The 21,463-nt window shown below is 40.6% G+C and overlaps 2 non-coding genes across 2 annotated transcripts; both read left to right on the top strand.

Moving 5' to 3' along the window:
• The first annotated feature begins 10,119 nt into the window (after positions 1 to 10,119).
• On the top strand, positions 10,120 to 10,192 carry TRNAF-GAA. The gene has a single exon. It is a non-coding gene; the product is annotated as a tRNA-Phe (tRNA).
• A 693-nt stretch (positions 10,193 to 10,885) lies between these two features.
• On the top strand, positions 10,886 to 10,957 carry TRNAC-GCA. Its single transcript has one exon. It is a non-coding gene; the product is annotated as a tRNA-Cys (tRNA).
• Positions 10,958 to 21,463: the final 10,506 nt, after the last annotated feature.

Raw genomic sequence — 21,463 nt, 5'->3', positions numbered from 1 at the left:
CAGGCCACACTCTCAATATTTGGTGTCAAAATCTCTTCAGCTAAGTATCCCAGGTCATCGTTTTCAAATTCTGCCTTCCATCCGACACCAGCACTCAATTATGCCAAATTCTCTGCCACTTTAGTACAAGAATCGCCTTCCTACAAGTTGGCAATGACATATTCATCATTTCTGTCTAAAGCCTCATCAGAAGTATCTTTAGAGTCCATATTTCTACCAACAGTCTCTTCAAAGAAGTTGAAGCCTTTCCTATCAAGCTCCTCGCGATTCTACCAGATCTTTCCCTTATCCATTTAAAAAGCTGTTCCAACATGTTTGATATTTGCAAACTTAGTAGCACCCCACTTCTGTTCCAGTTTGCTAATGAGGCCAGAATCCAAAATACCAAAAATGGATTGGCTTTTATAAAGGGGGTTTATTTGGTTCCACAGTTACAGTCTTAAGGCCTTAAAGTGTCCAAGGTAAGGCATCAACAATCAGGCACTTTTACTAGAGGATGGCCAATGGCATCCAGAAAACCTCTGTTAGCTGGGAAGGCATGTGGCTGGCATCTGCTTGCTCCCAGGTTGTTACCAAATGGCGTACTCCAAAATGTCAGGGTTAGCTTCCAATGGCTGTCTTCAAAATGTGTCTCTCAGCTGCATGTAGCTATGAGCTCCTTCTGTCTAAGTGTTCATGTGGCTATAGTGAACTAACCAAGGTCTATGCTGAATGGGCAGTGTCAAACCTCCATGGAAATTATCTCATCAGAGTTATCACCGGCAGTTGGGAGGTTCACATCTCCATGGAAAAAACTTAATGCAATATTTCAATCTAATCAACATTAATACATCTGTCCCCACAAGATTTCATTAAAGATATGGCTTTTTCTGGGAGACATAATATATATAAACCAGCACAACAGGTTTGGTAGAAATCACCAGAGAAGCCATCTAATCCTGGGCTTTTCTTTGATGGTATGTTTTCATTACTGATTCAATATTTTCATTTGTTACATGTCTGTGCTAGGCTGATTTACAAATCCCAATGAACACATGTCCTTAGTGTCAACTGCCTGCCTGTGTATGTGAACCCATTGTAAATAGGATCTTTTGAAGATGTTCTTTTTAGTTGAGATGTAGCACAAATGAATGAGCCTGGGTGTTAATGGAGATTACTGGAGGCTTCATAATCTGAACCAGGAGTGCCAGAAGCTAGAAATGAGTGGACATTGCCTTGTAATGGGAGGAGAAATACAAGCCAAGGGACCCCAAGATGGCCAGCAGCCAGCACTATCATACTACCACCTTTGCAGTAGAAAGGAATCTTTGACAACACCTTGATTTTGGACTTTTTCTAACCTCATAACCAAGAGCCAATTAATTCCCATTTCTTCAGCCCAAAACCAGTTTGTAGTATTTGCAATAGCAGCTCAGTCTCACTGAGACAGCTCTATTCAGATGTTTTCTATTTCTGTTTGAATCAGTTTTGTAGTTTGCTGTTCCTTGTAAGTTCCCATTTCAGCTATGTCATGGGATTTGTTGGCATACAGTTGTTCAAATTATGCCCTTATAACTGTTTTGGGTTGGGCAGAGTTGATAGTAAAGTCTCCCATTTTGTTTAAGATTTCTGAAGAGACTGTTCTCTCTCCTTTGAATGATCTCAGCCCCCTGGTGAAAGATCAATTGGTCCTAGATAAAAGGGTTCATTTCTGGGCTCTCAATCCTATTTTGATGGTCTCTGTGACTACCCTTATGTCAGTAGAAAGAAAATTAAGAAACCAATTCCACTTGAAGTAGAATCAGAAAGAATAAAATTCTAAAGAATAACTTTAACCATGCAGGGTTAAGATCTGTACATGGAAAACTACAAAACATTGCTGAAAGAGATAATGAGACATCAGGAGATATGAAGATACACAGTGTGCATGGATTGGAAGACTCAATATTGTTAAGATGTCCCTACCACCCAAAATGATCCACAGATTCAATGCAATCCTATCTGAGTCCTATGGTGTTTTCTGCAGATAAAAAGAACCATCCCACAATTCACAAAGAATTTGAAGAGACTCGGAATAGGTAAATCAGTCTTGAGAGGGAAGAGAAAAGATAGAGGACTCACGCTTCCTTTTAGAAATCTATGACAAATCCACAGCAATGAAAGGAAATGCACTGTTTTGTGGTGGGAAAAGTGGATATCCACATGACTAGTATACCCAAAACAGGAAATACCAAGTACTGATGAGGGCAGATAGAAATTAGCCACCATGCACACTGTTGGTGGGATAGTAAGATTTTCACTGTAGATGAGTTGTGTGGTCCTCAGACAGTTGAACTCAGAAGTACCACAGGAGTTACCAAATCTACTCCTAGGTGTATATATATATGCCCCAAAGGATAGAAAGTGAGGACTTGAATAGATAGTTGGACACCAAAGTTCATGGCAGAACTATTCATAAAATGAAAAGATAGATAACACTCAAGCATCCAACAACAGAATGGATAAACAAAATGCGCTTTATACAGACAATGGACTATTATGCATCCATAAGAAGTAATGAAGTGCTGATACACACTATAACATGCATGAACCTTGAAGACACCATGTTGAGTGAAAGAGGTCAGACCACAAAGGACAAGTACTGTTTCATTTGACTTATATGAAATAGTTAGAATAACCAAGTTTACAGAACAAAAATTAGATTACAGGTTACTGGGGTGGGGAGGAGGGATGGGAACATAGTTCAGAGCTTTTTTTGCTGGCCAAATAATTTTGGTAATGGATGCTGGTGAGGGTTAGGCAACGCTGTGAATGTAATTGATGCTATTGAATTATACACTCGAAAGAGGACAATATGGAAATTTCAAGTTGCATTTATGGCATCACAAGTCCAAAACAAAGCAAAGCCAAACACTTCCCTGGTTCAAATCCAGAGGCCTCCTTTTAGTGCTCATGCTATGTTGCCTCAAGGATGTTTCACAAGACTACATTCTCATGTTAAAATGGAAAGAGCCACAGAGTGGAGACATGAAATGTGGATCACTTAGGCATCTCAAAGGTGGTTAAGCAGCATATCTTCCAATTGCTGTTTCTCAATTATAACACAAGGAAAACACACAAGTAAATCCTAAAGTCCCTTCTTTGATGGTTAGGTTCATATGTCAACTTGGCCAGGTGATGGTGTCCAGGTGTCTGGTCAATCAAGCACTGGCCTAACAGTTACTGGAAGGACATTTGTGGCTAGTTAATGAACCAGGAGGCTGGTTTATTAAATGGTAAGTCAATTGGCCTCAGCTGTGACTGATTCCATCAACAAAGGCTGTGTCTTCCACAATGAGAGAATACAATCAGCTGTATTTAATCCAATCAGTTGAAGACTTTTAAGCAAAACATATGGAGGATCTTCACTTCTTCTTTGGCCAACTAGCAAAGCATTTCCTGAGGAGTTCATCAAAGTTGCCAGTTCATTTCCTGATGAATTCATTAAAAACATTCATCAAAGATTCCAGTTCATTTCCTGAGGAGTTCATTTAACATGTTCATTTAAGTTGCCAGTTTGCTGCCTGCCCTACAGAATTTTGACTCATGCATATCCACAGTTGAGTGAGACACTTTTATAAAATCTTACATTCATAGATATTGCTTGTTGATTTGTTTCCCTAGAGAACACAAACTAATACAACTTGGTACTGGGAGTGGTTCTTGAGAAACAGAATCTTAAAATGGGGTTTTACAATTGGTTTTCTACTCTGATTAGATTCAAAGGCACTAATGATTCTGTTTCCAATAATCGAGATGGCACTGAGAGTCCATGTCATGAGTTGGCAATGGAGATATGCAAAATATCACTGTTCGTTTCTCCTAATCATACTCTTGTATGAAGCAAGGCTCTGGGTGACAGTGTTTTTGATACCTTAACAGAGTTTTGCAGAGTTAAGAGGTATAATGATGTTGGCTGGTTGCTCTTAGATATGCTGGATAAAGTTAAAAGACAAAGGGATGAGCTAAAGGCTTCCAATTTGAAACTTAAGCACCATATGACAAATGAAAAGATTTCTCTGTGTGCCCTGAAAGAAAATCTTATTTCCTGAGGCCACAGATTTGAGATCTCTGAAAACCAGGTGCAGAATCTCATTGTGCAAGTAGCATATTTACAATGTAAACTAAAATCTCAACCTTGCAGGGTGTCTGCTGTTAAACTAAAGGCAATGATTGGAAAAGAAAGAGATCCTGAAATGTAGCATTGGGACATATGCATTGATAATAATGGCAGTGAGGACACTGGAACCCTGGATTCTGCTGAGTCTTTATTAGATATACCTGTAGTGGTCTGTCTTGAGGAAAAAGCTTCCCAACCTCCAGTCAGCCCTGAGGAGCCTACTAGCCAACCTCCATCTAAAGAGAGTAACCCTTTAGTGTCTGCTACACCTGTAATCACCTGAGGAAGCAGCCCTCACTCCTCTGTCTGGAGAGATTAATCTTGTTTCATGAGATGACACGGCAACAGAATGTCCTGAGGTAAATGGCTTGAGGGATACTTCTAATCCTTTTCCTGACCCACTCCCACCACCAGTCTTTGCTTCAAGACCTATAACTCGACTAAGGTCCCAACAGACCCCTAAGGGTGATGTACAAAATGTAACCCATGAGGCAGTATGCTATACTCCCAAAGGACTGTATGAGTTTTCCAACTTATACGGACAGAAATCAGGGGAATATGTGTGGGAATGGATATTAAGGGTGAGGGATAATGGTGGAAGGAATATTAAGTTGGATCTGGCTGAATTTACTGATACGGGCCCACTAAGCAGAGATTCTGCATTCAATGTTGTAGCTCAAGGGGTTAGAAAGGGCGTTAACAGTTTGTGTGGGTGGTTGGCTGAAACATGGATCAAAAGGTGGCTAACATTACCTGAGGTCAAAATGCCAGAACTCCCCTGGTATTCTGTAGAGGAGAGGATTCAAAGGCTTAGAAAGACTGAAATGTTAGAGTGGATTTATCATGGAAGACCTGCTCACATACCCCTGGAATGTCCAGAGGACACACCTTTTACCAGGACTGTGAGTAATGAATTTGTGAGACTAGCTCCATCATCCCTGAAGAGCTCTGTAGTTGCCCTTCTCCATAGGTCAGATATTACTGTGGGAACTGCTGTCACTGAACTGGGATCCTTAAACACAATGGGAATAATCGGGTCCCGAGTCAGCAGAAGCCAAGTGGCTGCAGTTAATTACCACAGACAAGGTGGGCATGGCTACCATAATGAAAAACAGCCTCAAAACAGCAGTCAAACCAATGTGACTTGCAGAGACTTATGGTGTTGGCTAGTAGATCATGGAGCACCAAGTGGTAAAATAGATGGACTATCAACTAAATTCTTGCTTGAACTGTATAAGCAGAATTCTAGGTCAAGTGAACACAAGTCTCCCTTGAATTACAAAAACAGAGAGTCATCGCCTCTTAATCAATACCTGGACTTGAAACAATTTACAGATCCAGAGCCCCTTGAATGAGGGGAAGGTCAGGTATCCTTGGGGAAGGACCCTGTTACACTGCCAAAAATTTATACTGTTAGTCTTCCTCTCAGCCTTCCCCAGGAGGACCTACAGCCTTTTACCAGGGTAACTGCATTGAGTAAAAGGAAATGATCAGATATTTCAGGGATTATTAGACACTGCTTCAGAAGTGACAATAATTCCAGGAGGCCCAAAAGATCACTCTGGTCCACAAGTCAAAGGTGGGCCTTATGCAAGTCAGGTGATCATTGGAGTTTCAGCTCAAGTCCATCTCACAATGGGTCCAGTGTGTCTCTGGACCTGTTCTGTGGTTATTTCCCCAGTTCTGGAATGCATTATTGGAATAGACATGCTCTGCAACTGGCAGACTCCTCACATTAGTTCCCTGACTCCTGGAGTGTGGGCTATTATGGTGGGAAAGGCCAAGTGGAAGACACTAGAACTTCCCCTTGTCTAGCAAAATAGTAAACCAGAAGCAATACTGGATTCCTGGAGGGACTGCCACTCTTAATAAGAACTTGAAGGATGCAGGGGTGCTGATTTCCACCACATACCAATTCAACTCTCCTATTTGGCCTGTGCAGAAAACAGATGGGTCTTGGAGAATGACAGTGGATTATCATAAGCTTAACAAGATGGTGACTCCAAATGCAGCTGCTATTCCAGATGTGGTATCGTTGCTTGAGCAAATCAACACATCCCCTGGTACCTGGTATGCAGCTATTGAGCTGGCAAATGTTTTTTTTCTCAATAGCTGTTAGTAAGGACTACCAGAAACAGTTTGCATCAGTTGACAAGGCCAGCAGTATACATTCACTGTGCTATGCCTGGGGTATATCAACACTCCCACCCTAGGTCATAATATTGTCCACAGGGATCTTGATCATTTCTCCTTCCCACAAGACATCACACAGGTCCATTATATTGATGATATGTAGATTGGACCTACTGAGCAAGAAGTAGCAACTACTCAAGATTTGTTGGTAAGGTATTTGCATGGCAGAGGATGGGAGATAAATCCAACAAAAATACAGGGGCCTTCCTCCTCAGTAAAATTTCTAGGTGTCCAGTGGTGTGGTGGATGTTGAGATAACCCTTCTAAGGTGAAGGATAAGCTGTTGCATCTGGCCCCTCCTATTACCAAAAAAGAGGCACAACATTTAGTTGGTCTCTTTGGAATTTGGAGACAACATATTCCTCATTTGGGTGTGCTACTCTGGCCCATTTACTGAGTGACCAGAAAAGCTTCTAGTTTTGTGTGGGGACTGGAACAAGATAAGGCTCTGCAACAGGTCCAGGCTGCTGTGCAAGCTGATCTGCCACTTGGACTATATAATCCAGCTGACCTAATGGTGCTGGAGGTGTCAGTGGCAAATAGAGATGCTGTTTGGAGCGTTTGGCAGGCTCTTTTAGGAGAATCACAATGCAGGCCCTTAGGATTTTGGAGTACAGCTTTACCATTCTCTGCAGATAACTACTCTCCATTTGAGAAACAGCTGTTGGCCTGCTATTGGACCTTAGTAGAGACAGAATGCTTAACCATGGGCCACCAAGTCACCATAAGACCTGAGTTAATTATCATGAGCTGGGTGTTGTCCAACCCACCAAGCCATAAAGTTGGGCATGCACAGCAGCACTCCATCATAAAATGGAAATCATACACATGAGATAGAGCTCAAGGTGTTCCTGAAGGCACAAGTAAGTTACATGAGGAAGTAGCCCAAATGCACATGGCCCCCACTCCTGCCACCTTACCTTCTCTTTCCAAGTCCACAGCTATGGCATCTTGGGGACGTCCTTACAATCAGTTGATTGAGGAAGAGAAAACTCGGGTCTGGTTTACAGATGGTTCTGCACAATATGCAGGCACCATCTAAAAGTGGACAGCTGCAGCACTGCAGCCACTTTCTGGGATGTCCCTGAAGGACAGTGGTGAGGGAAATCCTCCCAGTGGGCAGAACTTTGAGCAGTGTACCTGGTTGTTCACTTTGCTTGGAAGGAGAAATGGCCCAAGGTGCATTTGTATACTGATTCATGAGCTGTTGCTAATGGTTTGGCTGGATGGTCAGGGACTTGGAAGGAACATGATTGGAAAATTCATGGCAAGGAAATCTGGGGAAAAGGTATGTGGATAGACCTTTCTGACTGGGCAAAAAACATGAAGATATTTGTGTCCCATGTGAGTGCTCACCAGAGGGTGACTTCAGTAGAGGAAGATTTTAATAATCAAGTGGATAAGATGACCCATTTGGCAGATACCAATCAGCCTCTTTCCCCAGCCACTTCTGTCATTGCTCAATGGGCTCATGAAAAAAGCGGTCTTGGTGGTAGGGATGGAGGTTAGGCATCAGCTCAGAAACATGGACTTCTACTCACCAAGGCCAATCTGGCCACAATCACTGATGAGTGACTAATCTGCCAGCAGCAGAGACCCACACTCAGTCCCCGATATGGCACCATAGCTCGAGTGATCAGCCTGTTACCTGGTAGCAGGTTGATTACATTGGACCACATCATGGAAGGGGCAGCGATTTGTTCCCACTGCAATAGACACAAACCCTGGATATGGGTTTGCCATCCCTGTATGCAATGCTTTGGCAAAAACTACCATGCATGGACTTATGGAATGCCCTATCCACCATCATGGTATTCTACCTAGCATTGCTTCTGACCAAGGAACCCACTTCACAGCAAATGAAGTGAGGTAATGGGCACATATTCATGGAATTCTCTGGTCTTACCATGTTTCCCATCATCCAGAGGCAGCTGGGTTGATAGAACGGTGGAATGGTGTGTTGAAGACTAAATTACAGCACCAACTAGGTGGCAATACCTTGCAGAGCTGGGGCAGTGTTCTCCAGGAGAATGTGTATGCTCTGAATTAGTGTGCACTCTATGGTGCTGTTTCTCCCATAGCCAGGATTCACGGGTCCAGGAATCAAGGGGTGGAAACAGGAGTGGCACCACTCATTATCACTCTCAGTGATCCACTAAAAAAATTTTTGCTCCCTTTCCCTGAAACCTTAAGTTCTGCTGGTCTACAAGTCTTACTTCCAAAAAGAGGAGTGCTTCCACCAGGAAACAGAACAATAATTCCATTCAACTGGAAGACTGCCACCTGGCCACTTTGGGCTTCTTATGCCTCTGAACCAGCAGGCAAGGAAGGGGATTACTGTACTGGCTGGGGTGATTGATCCTGACTATCAAGGGGAAATAGCACTGCAACTACACAATGGAAGTAAAGAAGAGTTTTCCTGGAATACAGGAGATCCCCTAGGGCATCTCTTAGTACTACCATGCCCCATGATTAAAGTCAATGGAAAACTGCAACAACCCAATCCAGGCAGGACTACCAATGGCCAAGAAACTTCAGGAATGAAGGTTTGGGTCACCCCACAAGGCAAAGAACCACAGCTAGCTGAAGTGCTTGCTGAGGGTAAAGGGAACATGGAATGGGTAGTGGAAGGAGGTAGTAAACTATGACCATGTGACCAGTTATAGAAATGAGGACTATGATGGCAAGAGTATTTCCTCCTTGCTTTGTAAAGAGTATGTTTATATTTGTCTGTACAGCAAATATCTTTATTTTCTCCTCTATCTTATCCCCTTATCATATGACATAAGCTAAATTATTAATTTTGCAGTATTTAAGTTAAAGGAAATCAATTTTAAGAGAGTTAATGACACCCAAGGACTTGCACCCTATTCTGGAGAGATTTAGTGCATTTCTGGTTGTATGCAGGACAGTGGAATATTGTTAGGCAAAATATATGTCTGTAATTGTTCTCTACTTAGAGATAAATTATGGTTTAAGGTGATGTGTATAACTGCCAAGTTGACAAGGGGTGGACTGTGATGGTTAGGGTCATGTGTCAGCTTGCCAGGTGATGATGTCCTGGTGTCTGGTCAAGCAAGCACTGGCCTAACCATTACTTCAAGGTCATTTCTGGCTGGTTAATGAACCAGAAGACTAGTTTATTAAATCATCAGTTAATTGGCCTCAGCTGTGACTGATTACACCAACAAAGGGCATTTCTTCCACATCGAGAAAATTCAATCAGCTGGATTTCATACAATAGGTTGAAGACTTTGAAGCGAGACAGATAGAGGATCGTCACTTCTTCTTTGGCTAACCAGCAAAGTAATTCCTGAGGAGTTAATCAAAGTTGCCAGTTTGTTTCCTGAGGAGTTCATCAAACACGTTCATTGAAGTTGCCAGTTCACTGCCTGAGGAGTTCATTCAACATGTTCATTGGAGTCGCCAGTTTGCTGCCTACCCTACAGAAGTTTTATAAAATATGATATTTATAGATATCTCGTGTTGATTCTGTTTCCCATGAGAACCTGAGCTAATACACTTCCAGATATAAGTATCAATGCTTCTTCATGCTGCTGCTGTCACCACAGACCAAGGGAAAGTGAGGATGCAGAAATGAAAGCATGGTGTAGGGTTGGGGAACCCTAGGGAAGAAGAAGGAGGCCCTCTGGTGTGGGTACATAGAACAACTGGTTGCTGGTCATACTTGCTTTCTTGATATAATGGATTTCCAGTGTGGTTAATGGGTTGTGGGTAAGAATTTATATACAGTGGAAAAGGTACATATTAGCCACCTGCTATAGGTAAGCGGGTATAGCTCAGGGGTAGAGCATTTGACTGAAGATCAAGAGGTCCCTGTTTCAAATCCAGGTGCCCCTTATTTTATTGGTTTTCCTGGTCAAAGAAGAAGTTGCTCACATTCTGATGCAGTTCTTCTGGCTTTTCCAGGGCAGACCAATGTGCTGTACATACAGAACACTTGCCAGGAACAGATAGTAACAAGTAACCCAAAGCTGTCATCCTCAGCACCCTTCTTACCACTGAGAGAGCTGGCACACTGTGGTCATGGACAGAGGGAGACACATTGCACCATCAAGGTCTCATGTAGGGTAGGCCTTTTCTTCTGGTTACCTGGTTTCTCACATGCCATAGTTCCCTCATTCACTTGCTTCAAACTCTAGGCCCAAACCCTGGCTTAACTATTCTACCAGGAAAAACAAGGATTCTTCATTTGGAACTCTATGAAGTCATTTGAACTATAGCCCATTTCTATCTTCACTGGGGACCCAAGTGAGGAGTCTCTGGGTACTTTACACCTGTTAGCCAGCCCTCAGGGCAAACCAAAAAAGCAAGGGCTAAGAGTGGGTGGGGGGTCCATCTCTGTTACATGCCCTGCTGGGATCTTCCAGGGACTGAGGTCGGGAAAACTGCAGAGCTGTGGGGAGGTATCTTTGATTAGTCATGCTTGGCCACTTCCAAGAAGCCAGTCATCAAAGAGAGCAATAATTTACTTTTATAGAGGTGAGTGTTGTGGGACATGAAAAGTAACAACTAAGTTAAATGACTATTGCAGGGGGTATAGCTCAGGGGTAGAGCATTTGACTGCAGATCAAGAGGTCCCTGGTTCAAATCCAGGTGCCCCCTTATTTAACCACAATTTTGGTAGCTGAGGCTATCCACATACTCCTACCATAAAGGCTTACACGATCTCCACTGGTTGGATTGGGTAGCAACACTCCCTCTGGTAGCCGAGGACACTCATATACTACTCATGTGGGTCCTATGGGAAAGCCTAAGTGTTTCCACTAATTGGTGCCCATAGGATCAACCCCACAGAACCTCTCTCCTGGGCCTGTATCACATGGAGTCACAGTGATGTTGCTTTCCTAAGGGTGGGAAACTCAATAAACTCAATACCATTGCAATCCCTGAAAGCACATGCTGACTTGGAATCTTCCAGCCTCACAGTGTCTAGAACAGAGCACACATAGTATCTTCAGAAACTAATCTGTGAAAGCAGGAATGAAGACAGACCAAGCTGTCCACAGCACGGCTAAGTGTTAACAGAGGGCCGCAGCATGGAGGCAACTTGCAAAGACTGGGAGAATAGTTTTTATTTATAAATCAAATGGCATTCAATGGCAATCAATGAGTGAGTATGGGCCAAGTCTTCACGAATCAAGAACAAAGAGGAAAATGAATGAAGTTTGGATCCATGAGACAACATGGATGAACCTTGAAGACATCACATGGAGAAAAACAAGCCAAACATAAAAGGGCAATATGGTACGTCTCACTGACGTGAAAAATTAGAATAAGCAAAATCATGGAGTCTGAAACTGGGACAAAGGTTTTTGGGGCCAGGATTGGAGTACAGAATGGAAAGTTAATGCTTAGTTAGTATTGAATTGCTGTTTGGGGTGATGGAAAAGGTTTGGGAAAGGACAGTGCTGGTGGTATATGCACATTGTGAATATAAATAAAACCAGTGAATTATATATTTGAATGTTACTAGAACTGAGGTTGTAAAAGAAAAACCATAGGAATATAAAACCCAAACAATGAACCCTTTATAACCAATGTACTATTGTTAATAGTACAGTTATAATGATATTTTTAATCAATTGTAACAGAGGTACGACCCCAAGGCCTAGTGTCAATAATTGGGAGGGGGCTCTATGAGAAATCTGTTTTCTGCATGATTATTTGTAAATTTACAATGTCTCTCATAATAACTTTAAAAGGAAGCTTTAAGAACAGCAAATTCTGGGGAAGACGGAAAATCAGATTTCCTGGGTCACAGAATTAAAATATTTAAATACCCAGTTTTCAAGAAAACATCTCAAGTCACAGAAAAAAAAGAAAGTAGCGCCTCTTTGAAGGAATAAAAGTAAAGTGAAATAAAATGATCCCTGTGGAACCCAGACATTGGACCCACTAGAGAAAGACTTCAAATCAACCTTGGAAACAGGCTCAAGGAGCTGAAGGGAAACACAAACAGAAAGCCCAGGGAATAAGGAAAACTATGCATGAAAAAAATAAGACTACAAATTAAGAGACAGACATTATGAAAGGGAACCAAATATTGATGGGCTGAGCCCTCTACCACAGGACTTGCCCTTGGGAAGACTGTTGCTGCAAAAGAGAGGCTAGGCCTCCCTATAATCGTGCCTATGAGCCCCCTCCCAAATGCCTCTTTGTTGCCCAGATGTGGCCCCCTCTCTTTAGCTAAGCCAACTTGGCAGGTGAAATCACTGCCCTCCCCACTACAACGGATCTGACACCCAGGGGAGTGAATCTCCCTGGCAATGTGGAATATGACTCCCGGGGAGGAATCTAGACCTGGCATCGTGGGATGGAGAACATCTTCTTGACCAAAAGGGGGATGTGAAAGGAAATGAAATAAGCTTCAGTGGCAGGAGCCAAGAGGTCACTCTGGTGGGCACTCTTATGTGCAATATAGACAACCCTTTTTAGGTTCTAATGAATTGGAATAGCTTGCAGTAAATACCTGAAACTATCAAACTACAACCCAGAACCCACGAATCTCAAAGATGATTGTATAAGAATGTAGCTTATGAGGGGTGACAATATGATTGGGAAAGCCATGTGGACCACACTCCCCTTTATCTAGTTTATGGATGGATGAGTAGAAAAATGGGAGGGGGGAGAAAAAAAAAGGGCACCCAGTGTTCTTTTTTGCTTTAATTGTTCTTTTTTCACTTTGATTTTTATTCTTATTATTCTTGTGTCTGTGGTGGTGAAAATGTTAAAGATTAATTTTGGTGATGAATGCACAACTATATAATGGTACTGTAAATAATTGAATGTATGCTTTGTTTTGTATGACTGCATTGTATGTGAATATATCTCAATAAAATGAATTAAAAAAAAGAGAGAGAGGGAACCAAACAGAATGTCTGGCAATGTAAAGTACAGTAACTGAAATAAAGAGACTCACTTAAGGCTTTCAACAGCCAATTTAAACAGGCAGATGAAAGAACCAGCAAACTTGAACAGGACAAGTAGGACAACTGAAATTTCCCAGTGTGAGCAGCAGAAAGGTAAACGAAAGGAGAAAAGTGAACTGATCCTCAGGAACTGGTGGAACACCGTGAAGTAGACCAACATACATATTAGGTGAGCCCTAGAAGTTGAGGACAGAGAGAAAGGGAGACAAAGAATATTTGAAGAAAGGAAGACCACAAACTTCCCAGACTGGATGAAAGACATGAATCTATACACCCAAGAGATCAACAAACTCAAAGCAGGATAAACACAAACAGACCACACCAAGGCATATTCCAAAGTTAAATTGTGAAAAGCCAAGACAAAGAGAGACCCTTACAAGCGGCAAGATAGAATCAACTCATCATAAACAAGGGATCCTCAATAAGATGAAAAACTGACTTTTCATGAAAAACCATGGAGTTCAGTGGACTGACATATTTCACATGCTGCTAGAAAACAAACAAACTTGTCAACCAAATTTTGTAAAGGCATGGAGGAGACATCAAGACACTTCCAGGTTAAAAAAAAATAAAATACAGAGAAAACTGAGTGAGATCATTACTACAAGAATGCCCCTGGGAGTCCTTCAGACTAAAATGTAGTGACATCACACACTAAGTTAAGCCATACATAGAACTAAAGAACAACGGAGAACATAACTACAAAGAGAAATATATAAGCTGGTGTTATTGTGATTCAGCTTGGGAGTTCCTCTCTTTAACTACATGATTTTAAAGGCTAACATATGAAAGAAAAATTATAAATCTGTGTTTATGAGCCCATGATCTATACAGATGTAATCAGTGATGATAGCAATGTAAAAGGGGAGGGACTGAGATAGAGACAGAGTTGGTGTATGCTATTGAAACTATGCTGGCATCACCCGAACTAGGTTGATTTAAGTCTAAGAAGCTAAAGTAATTGCAAAGGCAGCTAATGAGAAAAGAACTAAAAAAACATACTGAAGAAAAAGAGGAAAGGGATAAAAATGGACAAATAAATGATATATGAGTAAAGGAGGAAATGGAGGAATCAAGGGAAAAAATCATAAAAGACATATGGAAAAACAAATTGCTAAATGTCAGAAGTAAGTCCTTGCTTATCAGCAGTTACTGTAAATAGAGGTGTTCTGTAGTTCTCTTTTCTCAAATGTCTTTGTCTGGCATCAGTGTTAGGATAATGGGGCCCCTCAGGATCAGTTAGCAAGTGTCCCCTCTGCTTCATTTTTTCTAAGAGATACACAAGAATTGATGTTAATTGTTCTTTACAGATTTGGAAAAATCTACCAGGGAAGCCATCTAGTCCTGGGCTTTTCTTTGATGGTAAATTTTGATTATTGATTCAATGTCTTCATTTGTTATAGGTCTGTGCTAGGCTGATTTACACATCCCAATAAACACATATCCTTAGTGTCAATCTGCCTGCCTGCATATGTGAACTCATTCTAAATAGGATCTTTCAAAGATGTTCTTTTTAGTTGAGATGAAGCCCAAATGAATGAGCCTGGATCTTGATCCAGATTACTGGAGGCTTTATAATCTGAACCAGGAAGTGCCAGAAGCTAGAAGTGAGTGGACATTGCCTTGTTATGGGAAGAGAAATACAAGCCAAGGGACCCCCAAGATGGCCATCAGCCAGAACTAGCATGCCACCATCCTTGCAGTAGAAAGCAATCTTTGCTGACACCTTGATTTTGGACTTCTTCTAGCCTCATAACTGTGAGCCGAAGAGAAATACAAGCCAAGGGACCCCCAAGATGGCCATCAGCCAGAACTAGCATGCCACCATCCTTGCAGTAGAAAGCAATCTTTGCTGACACCTTGATTTTGGACTTCTTCTAGCCTCATAACTGTGAGCCAATTCATTCCCATTGTTTTAGCCCAAACCAGTCTGTGTTATTTGCAATAGCAGCTCAGGCTCACTGAGACAGCTCTATTCAGATGGTGTCTATTTCTGTTTGAATCAGTTTCATAGTTTGGTATTCCTTGTAATTTCCCCATTTATCCAGGTCATAGGATTTTTTGGCATACAGTTGTTCAAATTATGCTCTTATAACCATTTTTGGTTGGGCAGAGTCGGTAGTAAAGTCTCACCTTTCAGTTGTGATTTTTGAAGAGACTGTTCTTTCCCCTTCAAATAATCTCAGCCCCCTTATTAAAGATCAATTGGCCCTAGATGAGTGGGTTTATTTCTAGGGTCTCAATCCTATTTTGATGGTCTCTGTGACTACCCTTACATCATTAGGAAGAAAATTAAGAAACCAATTCCACTTGAAGTGGCATCAGAAAGAACAAAATTCTAAAGAATAACTTTAACCAAGCAGGAGGAGATTTGTACATGGAAAACTATAAAACATTGCTGAAAGAGATAAAGAGACATCAGGATAGCATTGCAACATTCTTTTTTTTTTTTTTTTTTTGAAATAAATTCAAAGTTATAGGAAGTTGCAAAGTTATAGGAACAGTTGCAAAAACAATACTAACCCCATACACAGAATTCCATTCTACCCTGACCCCCCTCCCACGATAGCCCGATCCACCAACTTTAACATGCTGTCACATCGCTATTTCTTTCCCTCCCTCCCTCCCTCCCTGTCTACCATCCATCATCTATTGCTCTGTCTTCTGAACATATGAGAGCTACTTGCTCACACCCTTGAACAAACACTATAATTCACATATACACTTCCCATGAATAAGAACATTGTTTTATGCAATCCCATTAAGCACAGCTAAGAAGTACAAGAGATTCAACAATGATACAAAGCTTACATTCTATATTTCCTTTTCCTTATGTCTCTACTATGACCCTTTGAGCCTCCTATCCTCCATCCTCCAATCCCATCCAGGTTCATCCTTGGCATTCAATTGTCATCTATTTAGACTGTCTTTTTTTTTTTTTTCAATTGTGGAAACATATATACAGCCTAAATCTTCTCATTCCACCCCCTCCCTAGCCTTCCATTAGTGGGATTAATCACATTTAGAATGTTGTAATGCTCCTTCCCACCATCCATTACTAGAAATTTCCCTTCACCTCAAACAGCAACCCTACACTCCTTTCTTAACTCCCCATTGCCCCTTCCCCCATTTCTCTTAACCCATACTCCATTTTTCATCTCTATGGTTATATTCTCTAACAATTTGTATTTACTGTGGGGCTTAAAATTAACCTCTTAAATCCATAACAGTCTTGTTTTTCTTTGATACCACATAAACTATGTTCCTATACTCCTCCATTCCCCCACCTTTATATACTTGTCTAAAATTACATATTTTACATTGAGTTCAAAACCACTGATTTCTCATTAGAGTTTGTGTATTTTATATCATGTAGGAAGTAAATAGTGGAGTTACAGTTCAAAAATTATTGACTTCTATTTGTATTCCACTGTGTTTGGAGAATGTGCTTTGAGTACATTCAATTTTTTTTTTTTTAATTTCTTGATGCTTGTTTTATGTCCCAGCTTATGGTCCCTTCTGGAGAAAGATCCATGATCACTAGAGAAAAATGAGTGTCCTGCTGATTTGGGATGTAAGGTACTATATATGTCTGCTAAAATTCTCTATATCTCATTCTCCTTTCTTTGTTTCTCTGTTGGTAGGGCTCCCTTTATTTTTATTTTTTTTTAAATCTTCATTTTATTGAGATATATTCACATACCACGCAGTCATACAAAACAAATCGTACATTCAATTGTTCACAGTACCATTACATAGCTGTACATTCATCACTTAAATCAATCCCTGATACCTTCATTAGCACACACACACAAAAAACAATAATAATAATTAAAGAGAAAAAGAGCAATTGAAGTAAAAAGGAACACTGGGTACCTTTGTCTGTTTGTTTGCTTGTTTCCTTCCCCTATTTTTCTACTCATCCATCCATAAACTAGACAAAGGGGAGTGTGGTCCTTATGGCTTTCCTAATCCCATTGTCACCCCTCATAAGCTCCATTTTTATACAATTGTCTTTGAGATTCATGGGTTCTGGGTTGTAGTTTGATAGCTTCAGGCATCCACTACCAGCTACCCCAATTCTTTAGAACCTAAAAAGGGTTGTCTAAACTGTGCGTAAGAGTGCCCACCAGAGTGACCTCTCGGCTCCTTTTGGAATCTCTCTGCCACTGAAGCTTATTTCATTTCCTTTCACATCCCCCTTTTGGTCAAGAAGATGTTCTCCATCCCACAATGCCAGGTCTACATTCCTCCCCGGGAGTCATATTCCACGTTGCCAGGGAGATTCACTCCCCTGGGTGTCTGATCCCACGTAGGGGGGAGGGCAGTGATTTCACCTTTCAAGTTGGCTTAGCCAGAGAGAGAGGGCCACATCTGAGCAACAAAGAGGCATTCGGGAGGAGGCTCTTAGGCACTATTTATAGGGAGGCCTAGCCTCTCCTTTGCAGCAACCGTCTTCCCAAGGGTAAATCCTATGGTAGAGGGCTCAACCCATCAAACCACCAGTCCCCTATGTCTGTGGTCATATTAGCAACCATTGAGGTGGGGTAGGCCAATACCCCTACATTCTCCACAGGCTCCTCAAGGGGGCTCTACATATTTTTTTCCTTTTTTTTTTTTTTTTTAACTTTTTTTTTCTTAAATCAACTGTATGAAAAATAAAAAAAAAATTAAAAAAAAAACATACAATTAAAGAACATTTCAAAGAGACCATAACAGGGGAGTAGGAAAAAGACAACTAACCTAAGATAACTGCTTTACTTCCAACATGTTCCTACTTTAACCCAGGAAAGTTACCTAATATAGCAACATTTCTGTGAACTTGTTCCTACTATATCCATCAGAAATTAACAGACCATAGTCATTCCTGGGCATCCCCAGAACATTAAATATCTTATCTGTTCTTCTTGGATTATTGTTCCCCCTTCCTTAATTGCTCTCTGTTGCTAGTTCCCCTACATTCTACATTATAAACCATTTGTTTTATATTTTTCAAAGTTCACATTAGTGGTAGCATATAATATTTCTCTTTTTGTGCCTGGCTTATTTCACTCAGCATTATGTCTTCAAGGTTCATCCATGTTGTCATATGTTTCACAACATCGTTCCTTCTTACTGCCGCGTAGTATTCCATCGTGTGTATATACCACATTTTCTTTATCCACTCATCTGTTGAAGGACATTTGGGTTGTTTCCATCTCTTGGCAATTGTGAATAATGCTGCTATGAACATTGGCGTGCAGGTATCTGTTCGTGTCACTGCTTTCCAATCTTCCGGGTATATACCGAGAAGTGCAATCGCTGGATCGAACGGTAACTCTATATCTAGTTTTCTAAGGAACTGCCAGACTGACTTCCAGAGTGGCTGAACCATTATACAGTCCCACCAACAATGAATAAGAGTTCCAATTTCTCCACAGCCCCTCCAGCATTTGTAGTTTCCTGTTTGTTTAATGGCAGCCATTCTAATCGGTGTTAGATGGTATCTCATTGTGGTTTTAATTTGCATCCCTCTAATAGCTAGTGAAGCTGAACATTTTTTCATGTGTTCTTGGCCATTTGTATTTCCTCTTCAGAGAACTGTCTTTTCATATCTTTTGCCCATTTTACAATTGGGCTGTCTGTACTATTGTCATTGAGTTGTAGGATTTCTTTATATATGCAAGATATCAGTCTTTTGTCAGATACATGGTTTCCAAAAATTTTTTCCCATTGAGTTGCCTGCCTCTTTACCTTTCTGACAAATTCCTTTGAGGTACAGAGACTTCTAAGCTTGAGGAGTTCCCATTTATCTATTTTTTCTTTTGTTGCTTGTGCTTTGGGTGTAAAGTCTAGGAAGTGGCCGCCTAATACAAGGTCTTGAAGATGTTTTCCTACATTATCTTCTAGGAGTTTTATGGTACTTTCTTTTATATTGAGATCTTTGATCCATTTTGAGTCAATTTTTGTGTAGGGTGTGAGGTGTGGGTTCTCCTTCATTCTTTTGGATATGGATATCCAACTCTCCCAGCCCCATTTGTTGAAAAGACCATTATGACCCAGTTCAGTGACTTTGGGGCCCTTATCAAAGATCAGTCGGCCATAGATCTGGGGGTCTATCTCCGAATTCTCAACTCGATTCCATTGATCTGTATGTCTATCTTTGTGCCAGTACCATGCTGTTTTCACAACTGTGGCTTCATAATAAGCTTCAAGGTCAGGGAGTGTAAGTCCTCCCACTTCGTTTTTCTTTTTTAGAGTGTCTTTAGCAATTCGAGGCATCTTCCCTTTCCAAATAAATTTGATAACTAGCTTTTCCAAGTCTGCAAATTAGGTTGTTGGAATTTTGATTGGGATTGCATTGAATCTGTAGAAGAGTTTGGGTAGAATTGACATCTTAATGACATTTAGCCTTTCTATCCATGAACATGGAATATTTTTCCATCTTTTAAGGTCCCCTTCTATTTCTTTTAGTAGAGTTATGTAGTTTTCTTTGTATAGGTCTTTTACATCTTTGGTTAAGTTTATTCCTAGGTACTTGATTTTTTTAGTTGCTATTGAAAATGGTACTTTTTTCTTGAGTGTCTCTTCAGTTTGTTCATTTCTAGCATATAGAAACATTATTGACTTATGTGCACTAATCTTGTATCCCGCTACTTTGCCAAATTTGTTTATTAGCTCTAGTAGCTGTATCGTCGATTTCTCAGGGTTTTCCAGATATAAGATCATATCATCTGCAAACAATGACAGTTTTACTTCTTCTTTTCCAATTTGGATGCCTCTTATTTCTTTGTCTTCCCGGATTGCCCTGGCTAGCACTTCCAGCACAATGTTGAATAACAGTGGTGACAGCGGGCATCCTTGTCTTGTTCCTGGTCTTAGAGGAAAGGCTTTCAGTCTCTCACATTGAGTACTATGCTGGCTGTGGGTTTTTCATATATGCTCTTTATCATGTTGAGGAAGTTTCCTTCAATTCCTACCTTTTGAAGTGTTTTTATCAAAAACGGATGTTGGATTTTGTCAAATGCTTTTTCAGCATCTATTGAGATGAACATTTGATTTTTCCCTTTTGAATTTTTAATGTGTTGTAATACATTGATTGATTTTCTTAAGTTGAACCATCCTTGCATGCCTGGAATGAACCCCACTTGGTCATGGTGTATGATTTTTTTAATGTGTCTTTGGATTCGATTTGCAAGTATTTTGTTGAGGATTTTTGCCTCTATATTCATTAGGGAGATTGGCCGGTAGTTTTCCTTTTTTGTAGCATCTTTGCCTGGTTTTGGTATTAGATTGATGTTAGCTTCATAAAATGAGTTAGGTAGTGTTCCATTTTCTTCAATGCTTACAAAGAGTTTGAGTAAGATTGGTGTCAGTTCTTTCTGGAAAGTTTGGTAGAATTCCCCTGTGAAGCCATCTGGCCCTGGGCATTTATTTGTGGGAAGATTTTTGATGACTGATTGGATCTCTTTGCTTGTGATGGGTTGGTTGAGGTCGTCTATTTCTTCTCTGGTCAGTCTAGGTTGTTCATATGTTTCCAGGAAATTGTCCATTTCCTCTACATTATCCAGTTTGTTGCCATACAGTTGTTCATAGTATCCTCTTATGATTTTTTTAATTTCTTCAGGATCTGCAGTTATGTCACCTTTTTCATTCATTATTTTGTTTATATGGGTCTTCTCTCTTTTTGATTTTGTCAGTCTAGCTAGGGGCTTATCAGTCTTATTGATTCTTCTCAATGAACCAACTTTTGGTGATATTTATCCTCTCTATTGTTTTTTTGTTCTCTATGTCATTTATTTCTGCTTTCATCCTTGTTATTTCTTTTCTTCTACTTGGTTTAGGATTGGTTTGCTGCTCATTTTCTAGCGTCTTCAGTTGATCCATTAGTTCTTTGATTTTGGCTCTTTCTTCCTTTTTAATATATGCTTTTAGTGCTATAAATTTCCCCCTCAGTATTGCTTTTGCCGCATCCCATAGGTTTTGGTATGTTGTGTTCTCATTTTCATTCGTCTCTATATATTTAGCAATTTCTCTTGCTATTTCTTCTTTAACCCACTGATTGTTTAGGAGTGTGTTGTTTAACCTCCAGGTATTTGTGAATTTTCTAAGTCTCTGATGGTTATTGACTTCTAATTGTATTGCACTGTGGTCAGAGAATGTGCTTTGAATAATTTCAATCTTTTTAAATTTATTGAGC

This window comes from Choloepus didactylus, chromosome 5 (genome assembly GCF_015220235.1).
Source record: "Choloepus didactylus isolate mChoDid1 chromosome 5, mChoDid1.pri, whole genome shotgun sequence".
In the NCBI taxonomy this organism is placed as follows: Eukaryota; Metazoa; Chordata; class Mammalia; order Pilosa; family Megalonychidae; genus Choloepus; species Choloepus didactylus.
This window is presented reverse-complemented; position numbering and strand designations above follow the sequence as displayed.